Source organism: Erpetoichthys calabaricus, chromosome 17 (assembly GCF_900747795.2).
Source record: "Erpetoichthys calabaricus chromosome 17, fErpCal1.3, whole genome shotgun sequence".
Taxonomy (NCBI): Eukaryota; Metazoa; Chordata; class Cladistia; order Polypteriformes; family Polypteridae; genus Erpetoichthys; species Erpetoichthys calabaricus.
Genome location: NC_041410.2, coordinates 59294286 through 59316832, shown reverse-complemented (window position 1 = coordinate 59316832; position 22547 = coordinate 59294286).

Below are 22547 nucleotides of genomic sequence, written 5' to 3'. Positions count from 1 at the left end.
TGTTCCAGGCTCAGGTTGAAGATACGCTGTAGAGGACTCCCCAGCTCCAACGCACAGGTCTTCAGCAGTCGTGGTGATACTCCATCTGGACCCACTGCTTTGCTGGCATGAAGTCTCCTCAGCTCTCTGCTTACCTGGGCTGCTGTAATTGTGGGTGGGGGGAAACTCTCTCCTATGCTGGTATCAGCAGAAGGATGGGTAGAGGGTGTAGTACTATGAGGTGAGAGTGGGTTAGGGTGGTCAAACCTGCTAAAAAAGTTGTTCATCAGGTTTGCTTTCTCCCTGTCTCTCTTGATGGAGGCACCCGCTTCGAGCTGCAGCCAGTGATGATCTTCATCCCATCCCATACTTCCTTCATGCTGTTATTCTGCAACTTTTTCCCCAGCTTTCTCCTGTACTGCTCCTTTGCCGCGCTGAGCTGGACCCGGAGTTCCTTCTGCATGCGCTTGAGCGCATGTTGGTCACCACCTTTAAAAGCCCTTTTCTTCTGGTTCCAAAGGCCCTTGATGTCACTTGTAATCCATGGCTTGTTGTTAGCATAGCAGCGTACTGTTCTTACTGGAACTACAATGTCCATACAGAAGTTGATGTAGTCAGTAGTGCAGTCAACAACCTCCTCAATGTTCCCACTATGTGACCCCTGCAGGATATCCCAGTCCGTAGTTCCAAAGCAGTCTCTCAAAGCCTGCTCTGCCTCAGGGGACCACTTTCTGAATGAGATAGTGTGTGCCCCTAAGGTGGTGCGGGAGGATACTCCAGACCAGACAGTTAGAGATAAGTGGGTCACACTCACAAGGCGCAAGGTATAGGGTGTACACTGTCTTGGGGGACCAGCCCCACAATTGAAAGTGTCAAACCATTTTCAGGTCCTTGAGGAGCTAGACAGTGTCTCTAAAATTTCTCAGGTGGTAGACAGGCATGTGGAACGCCAACGAGCCACCTCAAACTAGTTCCCAGAAAGACAGAGAAGGGGGACTCCGTTAGTAGGGGGATTGAAATGCAGGTTTGCTCCAGAGAGTTTCACATGGTGTCTTCCCTTCCAGGTGCACTGGTGTGAGATCACCCCAGAAGCGTTGATAGGCTCTTGGCCAGAGTGGGAGTGTATTCAGTTGTCATGGTCCATGTTGGAACACATGAAATACATACGAGTAGTATGTCAGTTCTGCAATCCAAATTTAAAGAATTTGATGCTAGGAGTTTAGGACAGGCTGGGTTTATAACTGCACATGAAGGAACAAAAAATGGTGTAAAAAATTAAATGCAAAAGTCAAACGAGTAAAACATTAAAAATAGCTTGCCTTAATGTTAAAGGTATCAAAAATAAAACAAGTGAGTTGGATTTGTATGTAGCAGAGCATAATTATGACATTATCAATACAGAAACCTAACTAAATAATGAAAATGGGGATGAGCATAACATAGAAGGATACACATTTTTAGGAATGATTGACCAAACAGAGGTAGGGTTGTTGTTTATTCTATGCTATAGCATGTTAAATCTAAGCAGTACTTCACCCTCTTTAGCAGTCCCTTTTACCACTGAGAGGTTATCCACTTCCTCACGTGTGAAGACCTCAGATAAATGCGAGTTTACAGCATCTGTGATTTCACTGTATTTTTTATTTCCCCTTTACTATTCCTGATGCCTTTCACCTCCTCCTTGACTGTTCTTTTAATACTAAAATTTTAAAAGAATCTCTTCGTGTCATCTTTCACCTTATCTGCAATTTTCTTCTCTACCTGTCTTTTAGGTTCCCTAATATCCTTCTAAATTGTTGCCCTCACACTCTCATACATCCTATGGTTCACATTAGAGTTTTCAGTCTTATATGCTTTATATAGCTGTTTGTTTCCTTTTCAAATCTTTATTAACGTTTGTTTTATTTTATTTTTTTTAATTTTGGGATATACTTCTTCTGCATTATGTGTAAAACATTTTTTAAACCCGTTTCACTCTCCTCGACTGTCTACATAATTAAAAAGCTTATCCCAGTCCATGCTCTTTAGACTTTGGTAGAACAAATTTAGAGCATATGTGTCAAAGTTAAATTTAACAGTTTTGGTCTTTACATTTGCATTCCTCCAAAATACTAAGAATTGTATTATGTTATGGTCACTTGATTGTAGTAGTTGATTCATCTGTACACCCTCAATTCTATCCTGAAGTAATAAATCTAGACAGGCATACACCCAAGTTGCTGCTTTAAAATACTGTGTTAAATAAGATAACACAGGAAGTAAACCATGAAAAGTATAAATGGAAAAGACAGAAATTAAGCAAGCAGTGGCAAGGCAGGACAAAACTCCATCATGTGGCATACAGATGATAATGCATACAAAAAACGAGCCTCTAACCCACAGACCCACCTGTCATCCTCAATACATAAAAAGTAAAGCATAATTTCACCAAAACCCTTGTTATACTGTATATAACAAAAACAAGTATATAAGACTGGCTGAGTATATATAGTAAATAACTGTAATTTTCTGAAATGGCAGAATAAACTTTTCAAAATTAAACTAGTGACACCAGTTTAATTTGCAGTGCTCAGCTGAAGACAGCAACTTCATTAAAGAGGTTGTAAATTAATACAGACAAATTCTGGTGGATACAAAGGATCTTCTTGCTTTAGGGGCTCATGCAAGATCATCATATCGTTGTTGAGTTCTAGCATGGCAGAGAATTCTTTTTATGAATTGGAGGCATTGCCTTTAGGTACTCACTGCCTGAATACTGTAAATGAAAAAAAAGTATTTTTCATCCCTCAAAGACCCACTTGTTCTCCTTTAACATGACTGGATGATTGGTTTCAACATAAAGGGCAAGGGCTGTCTGCATCATTTTTCCCTGTGAAGATCCCGTGAGCTCTCATAATCTCAGTTTTAAAGTTCAGCAAATTTGTAAACCACATTGGCCACTGAAATTAACTGCTGTAAGTTCCCCTTCTTAGCACCTCCAGGGACCCCAATGATTTTGATTTTATCCCTCAATGCTCTGTTCTGCTTTTTACCAGCTCAATTCAAGGATCTTGGACCTCAGCATGTAACAATTTAATCTTGGCATCATGTCTCTCCATGCAGGTCTGAAACAAAGCAGGTCATGAAGAATATTCTCTGAAGTATTCAGGCTTATGTACACAGTGTCGTCAATCTTCATAATCTTTCAACTCGCCATTAAAAGAAGTTATTGATCAAGCACATTCTGCCATACATCCTGAACACACGATTTTCAGAGTTTTCTTTGCTGGGCTTGTTATTGAATATTTTAGTGGTGTTCTTCAACCAGAATGTTTCATGGATACCAAAACAGGTAAGAGAATGCTATTCTTGTAAAAAGGAAAAAGGGTAAGAATATGGGGAAAAACAGGGAGATAGGATATGGAGCACTCACTAAAATAGCCATTCACCACTGGTTCTCAGCCCCAGACATTCTATTAATAACCTACAAAGCTTTAAATGGCCTTGTATCTGATGACATCAGTGACCTTCTCCATCACTATGCTAATGTCTGCCCAGTAAGGTCTCTGATTCTGACAATCTTGTTGTGCAGCAAACTAACCTGTGCTATGTGGGTGACAGGGCTTTCACTTCTATAGTGCTTAGACTTTGGAATGACCTCCCTAAATTAATTAGATTAGCTGATGTGGACGAAAAAGGCACACTGGAAAGCAGACAGATAATATTTTCTCAATTCACTTTATTTATTCATTCGGAGTCGCAGTAAGTAGAGATTCAAAAGAGTATAACTTATTGCCGCAAAGCTCAATTGAACCCTGATCAAAAGCCAGGAGGGGTTTTTTATACTTCAGCATCTCATGATTAATAAGACAGAAAGAACATCCTTATCAAAACAGTAAAGTTAAACAATATGTCTGTTGAGCTAAGCATTATCTGTGTTTTGGAAGCTAAGCACAGGAGAGACGCCTTTGCATAAACTACATGTATTTTCTGCAGCCTTGTGACCTTGTCCCTGAAACATTCACTCTGAGAAAGGGAAAAACAAGAAACAGTTTAGATTTTATTCATGTGGACACTATTTCTCCTGAACCCTGGAATAACATATTTTTGTTAGTTCATAAGCCAAAGCGTCTCTCACTGGCAAGTTACAAAATAGTTATTATAAAGATTCTAATTTACTAAACACACAAAATACATGGTGCTGAGGAGAACATTCTTCTTCTACATTCCCCCCTTTTTGAACCAACAAAAATATGGGTGACATAGGAGTAACAAGGGAGAGAGTAGGAGAAGGGGAAGGAGTGGAAGGAAAGGAGGAAGAAATGGGAAGCATGCATTCTTCGTGTAACATATAAGCCTTGGCCACGGAGGCAGTGAAATACTGGGACACAATATATCTAATTAGGGGGACTATACAGCAGGCCACAAGCAACAGAATGATAAAAGCAACGGCCAGTGAAATAAAAACTGACCTGAGCCATCAGCCCCAGGGGCTAGAAATGCCAGAAGTGGTAGCTAATTTATTTGAAAGGGCAGTTAAACCTGGCAAAGCACGGTGATTGATCCATCGGCAGCCGTATTATTAGGGATGCAAGTGCAGCACACATCACCAAACATAGCACATACACCCCCCTTTTCAGCAAGGAGCATATCTAATGCTAATCGATTTTGCCAAGTCATAAGAGATGTTCTATCAAGCTGTTCATGTATCCCTTCAACAGCCTCTTTAGTAAAATTCAGGAAACGCTGTTGGTTGTAATATAAGTAATTAATCTAATCTACATTTTTATTTATTGTAACTTGGGGGAAAATAGACTCAAATCCGGCAGCAACTTGATCTCGCGCTTGAAATTTATCAGGGACTCCGTGAGGGACACCAATGGAATCAAAGTAAACGCCAGGGCCGTGAAGAGAGAATGTGGAGGGGTCAGCAGAGCGGGGTCGACGACGTCGGCCAGAGCTGGACGACATGCGAGGAGAATTCAAAGGGAGGAGGCGGAAAGGCATATCAAGTTGGGTTAATGCGCATGTGCCAGTCCAAACAGGGGGAAGAATATCAAGTAATTTTAATGTACTGCACATCCACCAAATATCAGCACGCGGAGTGGACTGTGTCAACAGGAAAAGTGATAATGTAGAATTAAATGAGGTGGAGTTAACCTGGAAAGTCTGGGAACAGAAGGAAGAAGGGATATGACCAACATTAGTACCTCGGAAGGGGGAACTATAATTACTAGAGAAGCAGGTATAATTGCCTTCATGAGACTGGAACATCGGGGGAGTCATATGAGGAGTGGGGGGGGAAAGAGGAGAGAAAGTGTAATGCAGTTGGAGTCTTTTGGTGTGGACGGAGAGGTAAAAAGGGCAAGGAGACAAGGAAGACCAACAGGGTAAATATTAGAAAGAGGGAAAGGAACGGTAGCCAAATGTGGCCTGGCCGTAGCACAGGCGTAGCAATCAGATTGATTTACTTGCTTAGCCGAATATAATACCCACTGTAACCAACGGTTCTGATCGCCATAGCCAGTTTCAATTGAAAAAGTGGATGAGAGGGTGGAAATATTCATAATCTTAACAGAAGAAAAGTCTGGACCAGAAGTTGGGGTGACAGGTGTGTGTGCAGGAGAATGAGAGGTGTTAGTAACAGGATTGTCAATCTTAATTAGAAATCTCCCTAAAGGGTCTGTTCCAGATACATATGCCCCTAATATATAGGTTCCTGAGTCATGTAAAGAGGAGTTCTTCAAAATGATGATCAAGGGGTTACAATGGTTGTCAACACATTTATGAGAAGCATGTCCTTTTATGATAGAAAATCGATTTTTCAAACCGTATTTTTGGGCCTCAAAAGGTTGAGAACCCCAGTCCTCAGTTCCAGTGTTAGCAAAAACCCATTGCCAGGTGTCGCAGTTACTTCCCCAATAATACCTTGAAACAGTCATACACACGTATTTGTCAGACCAGGTTCACTGGGCTTGTCGACCAGTCCCACAGTTGATAATAGAGCAGAAATCAACCTGCACTGATGTGGTGATTCCTAACAGGAAAGTCAAGGTGACCAGGGCAGTAGACAAGGGAAAAGAAAGCATAGTAGCACAGCAATCAAGGGTGCCATCTCTTGCAATGTGAGGCGTGAATCCAGGTGGGCAATCCTTCCATTTTCACTGCATGTGGTGTGGATAGAAGAACTTGGAACGGTCCTCTCCACCTCGGCTGATGCCAATGTTTCCTCCGAGTGTCATGGACGAGGATCCAAGTGCCTAAGGGAATCGGCGTGTCTTTAGATGGAAGACTAGTCCTCCAGGCCTGGTTAACCTGTTCGTGGACTTCTTTCAGAGAAGCTCGGAGACCTGTAAGACAAGAGAGAAGATCATTGTCCACAGTATGCAGGTTAACATTTCCCATAACCATGCCCACAGGCATGGGTGTCCGGTCAGAATTTCAAACGGCGACAGTCCTAATTGCCGGTGTGTTCTACCCCTCAATCTCATTAAGGCCAGAGGCAAAGTGTCTGGCCAGGATAAATTTGTCTGCTCACAGATTTTTGCTAATTTAGATTTTAGGGTGCCATTATCAATTTGCAATTTCTGTGGTATGCCCCACCTAGGAATAATTTCTTTGATTAAAGCTTTGGCTACAGTTTTAGCATCAGCGTGTTTAGAAGGAAAAAAAAAAATTCTACCCATTGGGAGAACACATCAACAATTACTAGACAATAACGGTAAGCTTTAGACGGAGTTAGTTCAATGAAATCCATTTGGAGGTGTTCAAACGGACCCATTGGATTAGGTGTAACGGCGGGACTTACCTGGACTTACCTGGGTGCCCTTTCCTACATTAGACTTTTGACATAATGCACAGCATCTGCAGAACTGCTCTGCAGAGAAGCCTTTGGGAGGAAAGGTTTGTTAGTTTGCCTATGGGTCCAGACTCCATAAGAGAGGGACCATTCTTTGGACTATTTTCTTTTTTCTCTGTCCATGGCTGCACTCTGTAAAGAAACAAGTTGATTATCAGGGTCCTGGTTATTTCTCTGTTGGAATAAAGAGATTCGCGTGTTATTATATGCAGCCTGTTTAGCAAAGTGATCAGCTAATTCGTTTCCTTTGCTGACAGGATCTTGTTTTCCTATGTGAGCTTGACATTTAACGATTGCTAACTTTGATGGTTTAGTTATAGCTTCTAAGAGGGATTCAATCAGTTTTTGATGTTGGATCGGTTTGCCAGCGCTGGTCTTAAATCCTCTACTAAAATAGAACGAACGGTGTGAGGTACCTTTACTGTTAGGGGGCTCATGAGCACTTTGTTTGTCTGTATGTGGTTGCGTTAAAACTGCATTCATTAATCCCCCCTTTTTCGTCCACGAACACAGTGAATGGACGAGAATATGGTCAGTGAGAGTAATGCATTTTTATTATTATTTATTTATTGATTTATTTATTTTTTTTAATCACATAGAGCCTTGTCAGCCTGCTATATCACTGCATGCAGCCAGATCGCAGTGTTAGCTAGATTTTGTAAAGGCTGTGCTCCTCCTGAAAAACTTACAATCAAACAACTTCTCAGGCCGCAAGCTGGTACTACTTTTAAATAAGGAATTCATCCTACCATGGTGCCATACATGCTAGCCTCCAGATCATGGAAAAGTCTGAGGCGGAACCGGGTCAGCGACAACAAGGAAACACTAATTTCCGTGGCGACCCAAATGCCAACTGCAAACAAAAATAATCCATCTCGGGAAACACACAGCACAACTCCACAACAAGAAAACATTCCCACCAAAAGCTATGCAGCCACAGAGAAATATGCTGACTTAACCTGTTGTTTTGTGACCGGTCTTGGAAGGTTTTGAATGATGGTTAAACGGCCGCTAGAGAGAGCTCTTGTATCGCAAGAAATGTCATGACCTAAATATTTAACGATAGCTTGAAGTAACTGCAGTTTTTTTTTTTTTTCTTCAACACTTTTTTATGGCCATTTTCACCTAAAAAGAATAGCAATTTTCTGAGTATCATGTGCACTTGTTGTTTATTTATTTTTCTTTTCTTTTTTCTTATCTATATACTGTATCAATTTATTATCTTTTTCTGGCCAAAACCATAAACACAAGGGGCTTCAGTATATCCCTGAGGCATGACGGTCCAGGTCCATCGGCGGTTTTGAAAGGTAAAAGCAAACCAGGATTGAGAATCAGGGTGCACGGGAATGGAAAAGAAAGCGTTAGCAAGGTCAATAACAGAGAAGTACCGGTCGGACGGGGGCATCGTGGAAAGAATAGTGGAAGGATTAGGAACAATAGGTGTTCTAGGAAAAAAAACCGCAGAGTTAACTTGTCATAGGACCCGTCAGCCTTTTTTTTACAGGAAAAAATGGGGGAGTTGACTGAAAAGTATGTAATTGGAATAATCGCTCCTCGCCTCACGAGATCAGAATGTACGGCGGCGATGCCAGCCTCTGCCTCTGGAGACAGAGGATCCTGGACATGGTATGGGCGGAAGGAAGATTTTGAGAAAATCACCAGTGGCTCAGTGTGCTATCCTTCCATAATCAATTTTTCCCTTGGGACCACAGTGCTAAGGAAACATGGGGAACCAAATCTCCTAAATAGAAAACGCTTTGTGAATATGTGAGGTGCACTGAAGCAACTGCTTTAGTAGACAACAAAAATACATGGAATGTGCAAAGTTTCAGGGCATGTGCTGGAGGAAAGAAAAGATGCTAACCAAGGTGTGTCCACTTCAGTAGGGAAAATACTGGGCAGTATAAGGCAGGGTGTCCGGGACTTGTAAGTGAGGAAAATAGGCATGAGGGGAAAGAATGAAGGGCTTTCAAGAGGAAGGTGTGCGGGGAGATGTTCAGGGTCCAGGCTTGGGGTGTGAAGTGTGGCAAAGGAGCTTAGGAATGGAGCAGCAAAAATCCTTTGTCAGTTAAAGAAAATTGAGACTGACAATTTAAGTCATAAGATCCCATCCCAGCAGTTTCACAGGACACAAATGATTTAACAGAAAGGAACGAGTCAATAATGAAACTGTTAATGCTGAGCTGTAATTGCACAGGAACCTCCTTCAGCGCGTGGCTCCTGTGTCCATTTCAAAGGCAGTTTCTTTGCCATTAAAGTCAATAAAAGATCAGTTTCAGCATGACGAGTAAGCAAAGGAAACTGGAAAAAGTGGCTGGGGTCCCAGATATTTCTTAGGACCAAGGAATGTCATTAGGCTCAGGGAGAGGGGGTGACGGAGGCGCTTGTGTGGGCAGTTGCGTCTAAAATGTCCAAGTTCACCGCAGCCGTAACAGGCATATGACGCTGGCGTCTGCTCCGAAGGGTTAGGCATCTGAGCAAAACGATTTTTAGGGTTTGATAAATGGAACCCGCGTCCTCTTCCGTGCCCTCGCCCTCGACCTCCAAAGAATTTTCCGCGTCCTCTCCCCCTAGCCAGGTCAGTTCTTCCAGTATAGTAATTTATTTGTGCAGCCAAAAGTTTGGTCTGTGTGTCTGACTCTTTTAATTTAGTCTGTCTGTCAGCATGCTCTGCATGACGCTTGTCTTCCTCGAACGTTGCGGTCTTCCAGCCTTTTTGCAGGACATGCAGACTTTGCTTTGAATGTCACTTCTCAGTCTCGAGATGAAAGGAGGCACTGCAGCATGAGTTCTATCGTTTGTATTGTCTAGCCCAGAGTGATTAGCCATCAGATCTTGCAATCGGTGAGCCGGCTGAAATTAGTGACCAGTTTGTGCCCTTTTTTATATTTTTCTGCCAGGGCTCCTTTCAAAGGCTCTCACTGGGCGAGGAAAGGACCTTCATTCCAACGCCAAGGGACACCGTTATGATCACCGTGATTTATAGTTGCCCATGTGGTGCTCAGCTGTCGATGGAGCACCTGTGTCCACTGTGCAGCATTTGTTTTATACATGTTATCCAGCTGCTGTAACGGCTCCACAAATTGTAGTCCATGGACTGCTCGTGCGCTGGGAGACTCTTTTAATTTCTGCCATTGCAATCCAGTAGCACCTTGTGAATGATCTGAATTATCTTCCTCAGGGTCAATATGTGAGGACGGGTCATAATGATATTGTTCATCGTAAAAACCTGCTCCAGACGGTTCGTCTGTTAACAGGGGTGTTGTTGGAGAAGAGGGTGCAGGAGGTGGAAGCGGGGGAGTTTTGGTAAGGAGGGGGGGGACAGATTACGGGGTATAGGGGGGCTTTCTTTTCGGGCTGCTTTCTTTTACTTTCAGGCTTGGGCGCTGTCTCTATCTTCACTTTCTGCAACGCTAGCAATAATTCTTCCTTGTCTTTTTTGTGTTTTGACTTCAGCAGCCAGCAGGTTGTTACGCCTCTGCTTATTCCACTTCTTACATGCCTTTTAAAATCCAACCCAGTCTGCTTCTCTATTAACTGTTTAGGGGACCCGCTTTCAATCCCGACGGTGTACTAGGAGCCTGGTGATTCTCAGAAAATAATCCTTCTAACATTAGGTTTTGAGGACCCTGGGGGACCTGTTTGACTGGCGTGCCATTATAATTTCCCATAGTAAGCGGCAGGCCTTCAACAGAGAGCAACTCAATCCCCGATTATTTCTCGTCCCACTTGTCGTCCTCGGAATCAACCAGTCGACAAGTGGAAATCAACCTCCCCTCTTCCAAATTTCACACGTACTCTAACTGCCCCTTTCACCCCTATTCCTCTTAATATAGGAACGTGCCACTCGGTCCTTTCTACTCGAATTCTTAAGGGATGACTTACTAGCATTCACACTGTGCCGTCACTCTCTATGAATCCCTAAAACCCTTCTAGGTCGATACGGTATGATTCTCTATTCTTTCAGCATGCTTTTATTTTTTATTCTCTTTTATTATTATTTTCTTTTTTCTTTTCCCCGTATACTTCTATTTCTTCCAGCACACCAGTCAAACCAACGGGAATCCCCCGAATCTACTCACCGCGACTCCTTCTGCCTGCCTGGAAAAATCCCATCCAGTTGCTTTTCGTTTCGGTCAGGAGGAGGTCAGCGACTCCCCACGCAGGAAAACGCCCGAGGTTGGCCAGTCCTAACTTTTACCGGAGCTGGTCCTCGATCCGCGGAAATCGGTCCACTTGGACGAACCCGCCCAGGGAGTCGTCTGCCCGTCTCCTGCCCCACGTTCGGGCGCCAAAAACTGTGGACGAAAAAGGCACACTGGAAAGCAGACAGATAATATTTTCTCAATTCACTTTATTTATTCATTCGGAGTCGCAGTAAGTAGAGATTCAAAAGAGTATAACTTATTGCCGCAAAGCTCAATTGAACCCTGATCAAAAGCCAGGAGGGGTTTTTTATACTTCAGCATCTCATGATTAATAAGACAGAAAGAACATCCTTATCAAAACAGTAAAGTTAAACAATATGTCTGTTGAGCTAAGCATTATCTGTGTTTTGGAAGCTAAGCACAGGAGAGACGCCTTTGCATAAACTACATGTATTTTCTGCAGCCTTGTGACCTTGTCCCTGAAACATTCACTCTGAGAAAGGGAAAAACAAGAAACAGTTTAGATTTTATTCATGTGGACACTATTTCTCCTGAACCCTGGAATAACATATTTTTGTTAGTTCATAAGCCAAAGCGTCTCTCACTGGCAAGTTACAAAATAGTTATTATAAAGATTCTAATTTACTAAACACACAAAATACATGGTGCTGAGGAGAACATTCTTCTTCTACACTGACTCAATTCTTTCTTTTAAAATACATTTTAAGACACATCTGTTCAAAAAGGCATCTAACTTGTACCGCTCTTAGAACCGGCACAATTATAATACGCGCTGCCCCATCAGGTCCACTCCTGAATACCTTTCACCCGAAAGTAAAAATAATTCGTCTGGAAATGAACCCAGGTTCACCTGACATTGTCCATGAAGTGTCAATCCTTTCCCTCTTGCCTTTTTCTTTGATGGCGTTCACCTCTCTCCTGGCTCTGTCCTTTTTCTTTTTTTTTCCTCCTCTTCCTTTTTCCTGCCACCCATTTACATACTGATAGCTCCTCCCCGTACACGCTGTTGGCCCTCCAAGCCAGGTGCTCCCCTCTTCCTGTACAATGAGCTGGCATTACAAATTAATGCATTCCACTAATAACAGGAATGGGAAAAGGTACAAACTTACAGGGACACACACCTATTCCAGACGACCATTAAAGAGTCCCCACCCCCAAACCTTTCATTGGGGCATAGTAGGGTTTCATGTTGGTCACGTGGTATGTATCTGCTTTCATGTTACTGTCAGTTTGCCATTGGACTTGGTAATTAATGGCCCCTAATTGTTTTATTACTGTTGCTGGACCAAACCATTTTAGTGCTAGCTTGGATGTAAATCTGGATGATGCTTTTGAGATATAGTGTGTCCTCAGCCAAACCTGGTCCCCTTCAGAATATCTAACACTCTGTCGGCGCTTATTGTAAAACGCACTAACCTCTTTCTAACCAGATCCTTTAAATTTTCTAACTGCAAGACTTTGAAATATTGGGATGAATCAGTAGTTGGGGGAGTGACAAGCCGCTCTAGGGGACCTAATATCTGTCTTCCAAGAGCCAAACAAGCAGGCGATTCACCAGTACTCTCATGCCACGCGGAATTGAGGGCCATTCTTAACTCTGGAAACCTCTGATCCCAGTCCTGGTGGCGGGTACTGACATAGGAGGCTATCATAGTTTTCAGGGTCCGATTCACTCACTCCGTGAAGTTGGATTGTGGATGGTATTCCGTGGTTTTCTTATGGGTTACTCCCCAATCCTTCATGAAACTTTCCATCTCAGAGCTTGTAAATTGCGGACCCCTGTCGGAAATAATGACCTTTGGAAGCCCCCAGTGGATAAACATCTCATTCTTTAGGGTGGAACACAGCCATTCAGTTGTTGAGTTTGGCAAAGTAAAAAGCTCCACCCAATTAGAGAAATAATCCACCACCACTACCAGGATGGTCTTCTTGTTCTTACTTGGAGGCAATGGACCCATAATGTCAATTCCCCACATCTCTCCAGGTTCAGTGATAGTTGTCCTGCAGGAAACCCAGGTGGGTTTTTGTACAGCTAGCAGATGGTACAGGTTCTCACATGTCTCCACACATCCTTCCTCACGGTGGACCACCAGGCTACCTCTAATATCTTTTTTAGGGTCTTCAATCTGCCAAGGTGACCGACGAAAGGGCTGTCATGAACATAAGCCAAGAACTCTGGGAGAAGGGCCTCAGGGACAACTAGTTGGTATTTCTCACCCCCGAGTTTTGATGGCACACAGCAATACAATATCCCTTGGAGCTCTTGGAAATGAATGCATCCCGTTCGCGACCCAGAGTTCTCCCATACCTCCCGACAAACCAGACTGTTATCCTGGGCTCGGGCTATATCTGATATGTCAAGTGGAAGGTCCCAACCCCGAGTCAAAATCAGGGCTATTGAAGATACCTCCCAAGGCTTTGGAACCCAGGACAGCACATCCAGAACCACGTTTCCACAACCCTGTCAATAAAAAATCTTAAAGGTGAACTGCTGGAGACGAGGAACCCACCTGGTGAGTCGTGAGGACATCTTTGAGCAATTAAATGCCCAGGCCAGAGCATGGTGGTCTGTGTACACTTCGAATAGTGATCCCTCAAGATAATGACGCCACTTTTCCACTGCCCACACAACTGCAAGACACTTCTTCTCGGATGCTAAATAGTTGAGTTCGGGGCCCAGGAGAGACCTTGATGCATAGGCAATGACTCGTTCTTCTTCCTCTTTGATCTGAGTTAATATGGCCCCCAGCCCCACATTGCTAGCGTCGGTCTGGACTTGGAAGGTGAGCAGTGGAATAGGTTGTGCCAAAACTGGTGGTTCCAACAGATGTTTCTTCAGTTGCTCAAATACCTTCTGGCATCCCGGAGTCCATTGCCATGAAAGTCCCTTCCTCAGCAGACGATGTAATGGGTCTGTAGTGTCAGCTAATCTGAGTATGAACTTGTGGAGCCAACCTACCGTTCCCAAAAAACGCTGAAGGGATTTAATGTCCGAAGGTGGTGGGTAGTCAACAAGGGCCATGATTTTCTCTGGATCCACACCAATACCTTTTGCTGATGCCACATGACCGAGGAAGGTAAGTTGAGGTTGTCCGAGGTGGCACTTACTGATGTTTAGAGTCAGTCGAGCATGGAAAGCAAAATGGTTCCATTGGGCTTACGCACCAAAGCCACCGGGGATGCCCAGGCTGAGGTAAAGCTTTCAAGAATTCCTTCCAGAAGCATACGATCAACCCACTCTTTGATAACCTTTCTCTTCATAGGAGAGACCCTGTAAGCTCTTTGATGGACAGGAACTTCATCAATGGTGTATATATGATGGTGAATAACCTCCGTACACCCAAGTTTGTCCGTCCATACCATGGGCCATCTCCTCAGAACAGGTTGCACCTTGCAGGGCTGAGAACAAATGCTGTCCTCCACAGGGCTGATATCTTTCACTAGTACTGCCAAATAGTAATTTACTTTTGGCCACTGTAATTCATCACGCCCTCTTACCTCAAAACTGAACACGCCACCCCCAGGCATTACATATTCATGAGTCCTTGGGTGCAAAATGATGTCGGCTGCCACGATGGAATCAAGCCCTAGGAGCAGTGGCATAGACAGGAATGCATCCTCCAAGACATACATCTTGACTTCCCAAGATATATTTTGCAATCTAAACTGCATCAGAACCTTGCCACTATCCCCATACGCTTGCCCGTCTGCCAAGAAGAACTTTACTGTGCCACCTCCCTTAAGCAGCTCACCGAGCAACTTTATTTTTTCCCACAAGCTGCGATTAATTAAGGTAAAGGTGCTCCCTGTATCAATGACAGCATACCCGATGATACCCCGCACACTCACCGGTACCACTAAGTAAGGGCAACTGTGCACGTAACATGGTGAGCTCAGCCCCAACTGACTGATCCTTGTCCTTCTGATATTTGACCTTGGGTGTATCTCTGCTAGAGGTTTCTCTGGGAGGATCTTTTTTACCCCTCATAGCAGCCCAGTCCTTCTCGATTAAGGATCCGATTTTTACCATGGACTGTACTGAACTCACCATGCCCCTAAGTGCTACAGCAAGCTGTGGGTTACAAGCACAAAGAATGCATCTAACCATGTGTTCTTCTGACATATTGGGGTTTCATTTTAGACAGAGCGCACGGTATTCGTAAACAAAGTCTCTGATTGGTTGCGATGGACCCTGCCGAGCGGCCAGGAGCTGTTCTTCGACTTCAGTTTGGTAGTCAGCCGGTAAGAAGGCTTCCAAGAAAGCCATACGGAAAGATGCCCAGTCCTTAATATTATTCTTTTCCGCCTGCCACCAGTAGCGCGCTGGTCCCAGCAGAGACGTACTCAAGAAGTTCATCAATTCAGCCAGCGTTAATGGGTGCAGTTCTAAAAATGCATCTGCCTGTTCAATAAATTGAAGCACCTCCGCTAATTTACAGGAAGCTTCCAGTTTTGGAAACTCCAGCCATACAGCAGCTGCAGCAGTAGAGGAGTAGGACGGCTGCACTTCAACCAATGGCGTCAATCGGCGCGAAGTTTGAAAGTACATAGCAATACTCCTCTTCATCACGTCCTGTATTTCTACCTCCCATTGCTGATTGCGCTGCAGTAGGCAGTCTATTAGCTTTTGTTCCAGACTTCTTAGATGTACATGCACCCACTCTTGCCTGAAGAAGGGGTCTGAGTTGCCTCGAAAGCTTGCATATTGTAATCTTTTTAGTTAGCCAATAAAAGGTGTCATTTTGTTTGGCTTTTCTCTACATTCAATAAGGGTTTGTAAGGTATTCACCAGAAGACAGAGATTGTTAGGAACATTGATTTTACAGTTCTGTTCAATTAAATTACCATCACCTGTTTTGATGAGGAGAGCAGCAAACTCTCCAGCTTTTTTGTTACAGTTCAAGTAAACCCTCATGTTTATTCTTAAGGTAAGAACATTGGTCCTAGGCCATAGGTATGAAGACTTCAGACATGCTTTAACTTCGTTGGCGCATGTTCCTCTTGGGACAACTGGTAAGGTCTACCGGAAGTCTCCAGCCAGCAAGACTGTCAAGCCTCCCATCATTTTTGTCATGTTTCTGATGTCTTTGAGGGTCCTGTCTAAAGCCTCAAAACCTGCTCTGTGTGCCATAGTGCATTCATTCCATACAATGAGCTTATAATCACGCAGCACTTGCGCCATGGTGCTCTGCTTGGATATGTTACACATGGGGGAATCAGTATGGGTGAGGTTTAGAGGTAGCCTGAAAGAAGAATGAGCAGTCCTTCCACTCTGAAGAAGAGTCGCAGCAATGCCAAAAGAAGCGAGAGCTATAGCAATGTTCCCTTGCGGAAGAGGTAAAGGAAGGCGAACAATAACAGGCTTGAAGCGGTGGAGTAAAGAAGAAGAGAGCAGTGAGCATGACAAACAGCTGAGGAAAGTGAGGAAGCGAGTGAGGAAACACATGAGTGTGGGATGTCGTTAATGTATGACAGGCAGGAAGCCAATCACACGGTAGGTACGCTGACAGCGGCCATGTGGAAAAAGGAAAGGGGACTGGGGGCGGCCTTTGTGTGTCTCTGCCGTGAAATAAATCCTGTGTTAACGGAAATAACAAATGAAATCGCCAAAAGGAGAGGTCAGTTCTGAAAGTTCCTTACGGCAAAATGGTGAGAACCGCCAAAAAGAAGACATTTCGAAAGTTCGTTACGGGGCATGGCGCAAAATGAAACATACTTAACGTTTGTAAGTACAGTGTAAAGGATGAGCATGGGAAATTTGGGCTTCTTACATATATTGAAAGTCACAGAAATAGTGAGGAGGGGTTTTCTCTATCTATATATACAGTTTAGGGGGTTCACCCGTTTCCCCCCCTTGGGTGTTGCAATAGGACATGAAACATACCTAAGTTTTGTAAGTACACTGCAAGGAATGAGCATGCGAAATTTCAGCTTCCCACCTATATGGAAAGTGGGAGAATTAGTGATGAGTCAGTGATGGCTTTGCCTTTTATATGTATAGATATTCTTTCTGAGACTCTGTGCTATATAAGTAAAATTCATATAAATCTATATAAATAAAGTGTATTATTATAATTATTCTGCGGTGGGTTGGCACCCTGCTCGGGATTGGTTCCTGCCTTGTGCCCTGTGTTGGCTGGGATTGGCTCCAGCAGACCCCCGTGACCCTGTGTTCGGATTCAGCGGGTTGGAAAATGGATGGATGGATTATAATTATTATTAAATATCCAACTTAAATGCTAAATATCTCTCCTAATAGTTAAATGTGGAACATATAACCTAAATGTCCAACTTTAGAGTTAGATGTTCAAATAATTCCTAAATATCCAAATTCAATGCTACATGTCTTTGCCAGATGTTGCACTTAAATGCTAAATGTCCAACTTAAGTGTTAAATGTCACAATTAAATGCTAAATATCCAACTTAAATGATCAATGTATCTGTTAAATGCTAAATTTGCAATTTAAATGCTAAATTTTCACTCAAAATGCTGAATGGCTCTGCTAAGTGCTAAATGTCTAACTTAAATGCTAAATGTCACACTGGAATGGCTAAATACCCAAATTAAATGACCAAACATTTCACTTAAATACTAAATGTCACACTTAAATGGCTAAATGTTTAACTTAAATGGTAAATATCACACTTAAACATTAAATATCCAAGTTAATGGTAAATGTTACACTTAAATGCTAAATATTCAACTTAAATGCTAAATGTCACACTTAAATAGTTAAATGTTACACTTAAATTGCTAAATATCACACTTGAACTCTAAATATCCAAGTTAAATATCAAGATTAGGGGTGATATCATCGCAGGCTGCGTGCACTGTTTCAAAAAAAGTCACTTGCTCATATGAGTATTGATCATATACTTTCCATCACCAGCTGGAAAAAAAAAATCCCCAGTTGGATTAAGGAATGGGGAATATGGTAGAAGGTAAATTTATTGAAAGTGTTGGTGGGAATCAAACCTCTCTTGGATGACCCCTGAATAGTGAAAACATTATCCCATATTACACAAAATTTCATAAAGTCTGTTGAGAAATTCCACAAGGAGTGCTGTGTTTTATGAACCAATTGTGACATCGTGAAGGATCAACTCATGTGGACTGATGGGAGAACATATTGTACATTTCCTCTTTTTTAGCCAAGGACTTTCACTGTAATTCTTTGTCCTATGATGTTCCTGCCTCTGCAGCACCTTTTGGCCAAACTGAATTAAGACTCATCAATGCAGATGTATTTAGTCTAGTCAGCTTTTATATTCAGCTCAAGTATTCTCTGAAAGAAAAGACATAGTCAGGTTAGAGTTCTGTGAAACAGTGAATATGTATATAATTCTGTAATACAGTGAAAAAGCAGAGGGCAATACAGTAAAGTGATATGTACTTGTACATATGTACAGTGGTGTGAAAAACTATTTGCCCCCTTCCTGATTTCTTATTCTTTTGCATGTTTGTCACACAAAATGTTTCTGATCATCAAACACATTTAACCATTAGTCAAATATAACACAAGTAAACACAAAATGCAGTTTTTAAATGATGGTTTTTATTATTTAGGGAGAAAAAAAATCCAAACTTTGGCCCTGTGTGAAAAAGTAATTGCCCCCTTGTTAAAAAATAACCTAACTGTGGTGTATCACACCTGAGTTCAATTTCCGTAGCCACCCCCAGGCCTGATTACTGCCACACCTGTTTCAATCAAGAAATCACTTAAATAAGAGCTGCCTGACACAGAGAAGTAGACCAAAAGCACCTCAAAAGCTAGACATCATGCCAAGATCCAAAGAAATTCAGGAACAAATGAGAACAGAAGTAATTGAGATCTATCAGTCTGGTAAAGGTTATAAAGCCATTTCTAAAGCTTTGGGACTCCAGCGAACCACAGTGAGAGCCATTATCCACAAATGGCAAAAACATGGAACACTGGTGAACCTTCCCAGGAGTGGCCGGCCGACCAAAATTACCCCAAGAGCGCAGAGACGACTCATCCGAGAGGTCACAAAAGACCCCAGGACAACGTCTAAAGAACTGCAGGCCTCACTTGCCTCAATTAAGGTCAGTGTTCATGACTCCACCATAAGAAAGAGACTGGGCAAAAACGGCCTGCATGGCAGATTTCAAAGACGCAAACCACTGTTAAGCAAAAAGAACATTAGGGCTCGTCTCAATTTTTCTAAGAAACATCTCAATGATTGCCAAGACTTTTGGGAAAATACCTTGTGGACTGATGAGTCAAAAGTTGAACTTTTTGGAAGGCAAATGTCACGTTACATCTGGCGTAAAAGGAACACAGCATTTCAGAAAAAGAACATCATACCAACAGTAAAATATGGTGGTGGTAGTGTGATGGTCTGGGGTTGTTTTGCTGCTTCAGGACCTGGAAGGCTTGCTGTGATAGATGGAACCATGAATTCTACTGTCTACCAAAAAATCCTGAAGGAGAATGTCCGGCCATCTGTTCGTCAACTCAAGCTGAAGCGATCTTGGGTGCTGCAACAGGACAATGACCCAAAACACACCAGCAAATCCACCTCTGAATGGCTGAAGAAAAACAAAATGAAGACTTTGGAGTGGCCTAGTCAAAGTCCTGACCTGAATCCAATTGAGATGCTATGGCATGACCTTAAAAAGGCGGTTCATGCTAGAAAACCCTCAAATAAAGCTGAATTACAACAATTTTGCAAAGATGAGTGGGCCAAAATTCCTCCAGAGCACTGTAAAAGACTCATTGCAAGTTATCGCAAACGCTTGATTGCAGTTATTGCTGCTAAGGGTGGCCCAACCAGTTATTAGGTTCAGGGGGCAATTACTTTTTCACACAGGGCCATGTAGGTTTTGATTTTTTTTTCTCCCTAAATAATAAAAACCACCATTTACAAACTGCATTTTGTGTTTACTTGTGTTATATTTGACTAATGGTTAAATGTGTTTGATGATCAGAAACATTTTGTGTGACAAACATGCAAAAGAATAAGAAATCAGGAAGGGGGCAAATAGTTTTTCACACCACTGTATACCGTAATTCTTTCACATGATCAGAATTCCTCTTAAACAGAACTCAGCATATTTGTTTCATACTCATCCTATGTCTTCTTAGTATGTGATCAATGGTTGATATCCTTATGTTGTGGAATATACCATTGTGTTTAGCGATTCATGTCTGAATTTTTCTGAGTCAGATGCCATTATTTGCCAATATCATGTTAATGAGTTCTGATTCTTGTTCTATAACTGAAGAGAGATGGTTTCTTCCACCATGTGATGGCCTTTTGTGAATTCTGCAGAGTAGAATGCAGTTACGTAGTCAACACAGTCCACTGGACATGGAAAGCCATAACTGTGTAACTATATATTTGAACTTACCTGTTCACAGTGCAAAAATCCCTAATCTATCTATCTATCTATCTATCTAATAGTTCCAGCTACAGTGTAATGACTCATAATGGGCTGGACGCACTGCCCAGGTTCTCACATGCTCATGCTGTGGATGATAACACAATCAATCACAGTTGCTCTTTTTCTAATTTGAATGTTTCAGTTTCTGCCTTGTCCTCATCCTCATCCTCTTTTCCTCTCTGCTCTTCCTGATTCTATTGTGTTGCAACGTGAAGATAATCTTTCAGCATTTTTTGACGAGCGTCCGTATCGTCCAGGTGTGCGAACAGCCCCCCTGCTCAATCCCCATACGTCAGGATCAGAGAAAGTCAGCGCAAGAGGGAGAGAAGAGTAAGCAATCTAGCTTCTCAGCCATCTGCCAATAGCGTCCCTTGTATGAAATCAACTGGGCAAACCAACTGAGGAAGCATGTACCAGAAATTAAAAGACCCATTGTCCGCAGAAATCCGTGAACCAGCAAAAAATCCGCGATATATATTTAAATATGCTTACATACAAAATCCGCGATGGAGTGAAGCCGCAAAAGGCGAAGCGCGATATAGCGAGGGATCACTGTATTTAAATAATGTATACTGTTAATAATTAAACATGTGGATATGGTGGACAGCGGTAGTGATGAGCTGGTGCCCCATACAGGGATTGTTAATGCCTTGTGCTGTATGCTAGCTGGGACTGGTGCGACCCATCCATCCATCCATCCATCCTCTTCCGCTTATCTGAGATCGGGTCGCGGGGGTAGCAGCTTGATCAGAGATTCCCAGACTTCCCTCTCCCCGGCCACTTCTACTAGCTCATCCAGGGGAATCCCAAGGCGTTCCCAGGCCAGCCGAGAGACATAGTCCCTCCAGCGTGTCCTGGGTCTTCCCCGGGGCCTCCTCCCGGTTAGATGTGGCCTGGAACACCTCACCAGGGAGGCATCCAGGAGGGATCCTGATCACATGCCCGAGCCACCTCATCTGACTCCTCTCGATGTGGAGGAGCAGTGGATCTACTCTGAGCTCCTCCCGGGTGACTGAGCTTCTCACCCTATCTTTAAGGGAAAGCCCAGACACCCTGCGGAGGAAACTCATTTCTATTGGTCACTACCCACAGCTCATGACCATAGGTGAGGGTAGGAACGTAGATCGACCAGTAAATTGAGAGCTTTGCCTTACGGCTCAGCTCCTTTTTCACCACGACAGACCAATGCAGAGCCCACATCACTGCGGACGCCGCACCAATCCGCCTGTCAATCTCCCGCTCCATTCTTCCCTCACTCGTGAACAAGACCCCAAGATACTTGAACTCCTCCACTTGGGACAGGATCTTGCTCCCAACCCTGAGAGGGCACTCCACCCTTTTCCGGCTGAGGATCATGGTCTGGGATTTTGAGGTGCTGATTTCCATCCCAGCCGCTTCACACTCGGCTGCGAGGCGATCCAGAGAGAGCTGAAGATCACGGCCTGATGAAGCAAACAGGACAACATCATCTGCAAAAAGCAGTGACCCAATTCTGAGCCCACCAAACCGGACCCCCTCAATGCCCTAGCTATGCCTAGAAATTCTATCCATAAAAGTTATGAACAGAATCGGTGACAAAGGGTAGCCCTGGCAGAGTCCAACTCTCACTGGAAACAGGTTTGACTTACTGCCGGCAATGCGGACCAAGCTCTGACACTGGTTGTACAGGGACCGAACAGCCCTTATCAGGGGGTCTGGCACCCCATACTCCCCGAGTACCCCCCACAGGACTCCCTGAGGGACACAATCGAATGCCTTTTCCAAGTCCACAAAACACATGTAGACTGGTTGGGCAAACTCCCATGCGCCCTCCAGGACCCTGCCAAGGGTGTAGAGCTGGTCCACTGTTCCCTGACCAGGACGAAAACCACACTGTTCCTCCTGAATCCAAGGTTCGTCTATGCGACGGACCCTCCTCTCCAGGACCCCTGAATAGACTTTTCCAGGGAGGGTGAGGAGTGTGATCCCTCTGTAGTTGGAACACACCCTCCAGTCCCCTTTCTTAAAGAGGAGGACCACCACCCCGGTCTGTCAATCCAGAGGCACTGTCCCTGATGTCCATGTGATGTTGCAGAGGTGTGTCAACCAAGACAGTCCTAGAACATCCAGAGCCTTGAGGAACTCTGGGCGTATCTCATCCACCCCTGGGACCCT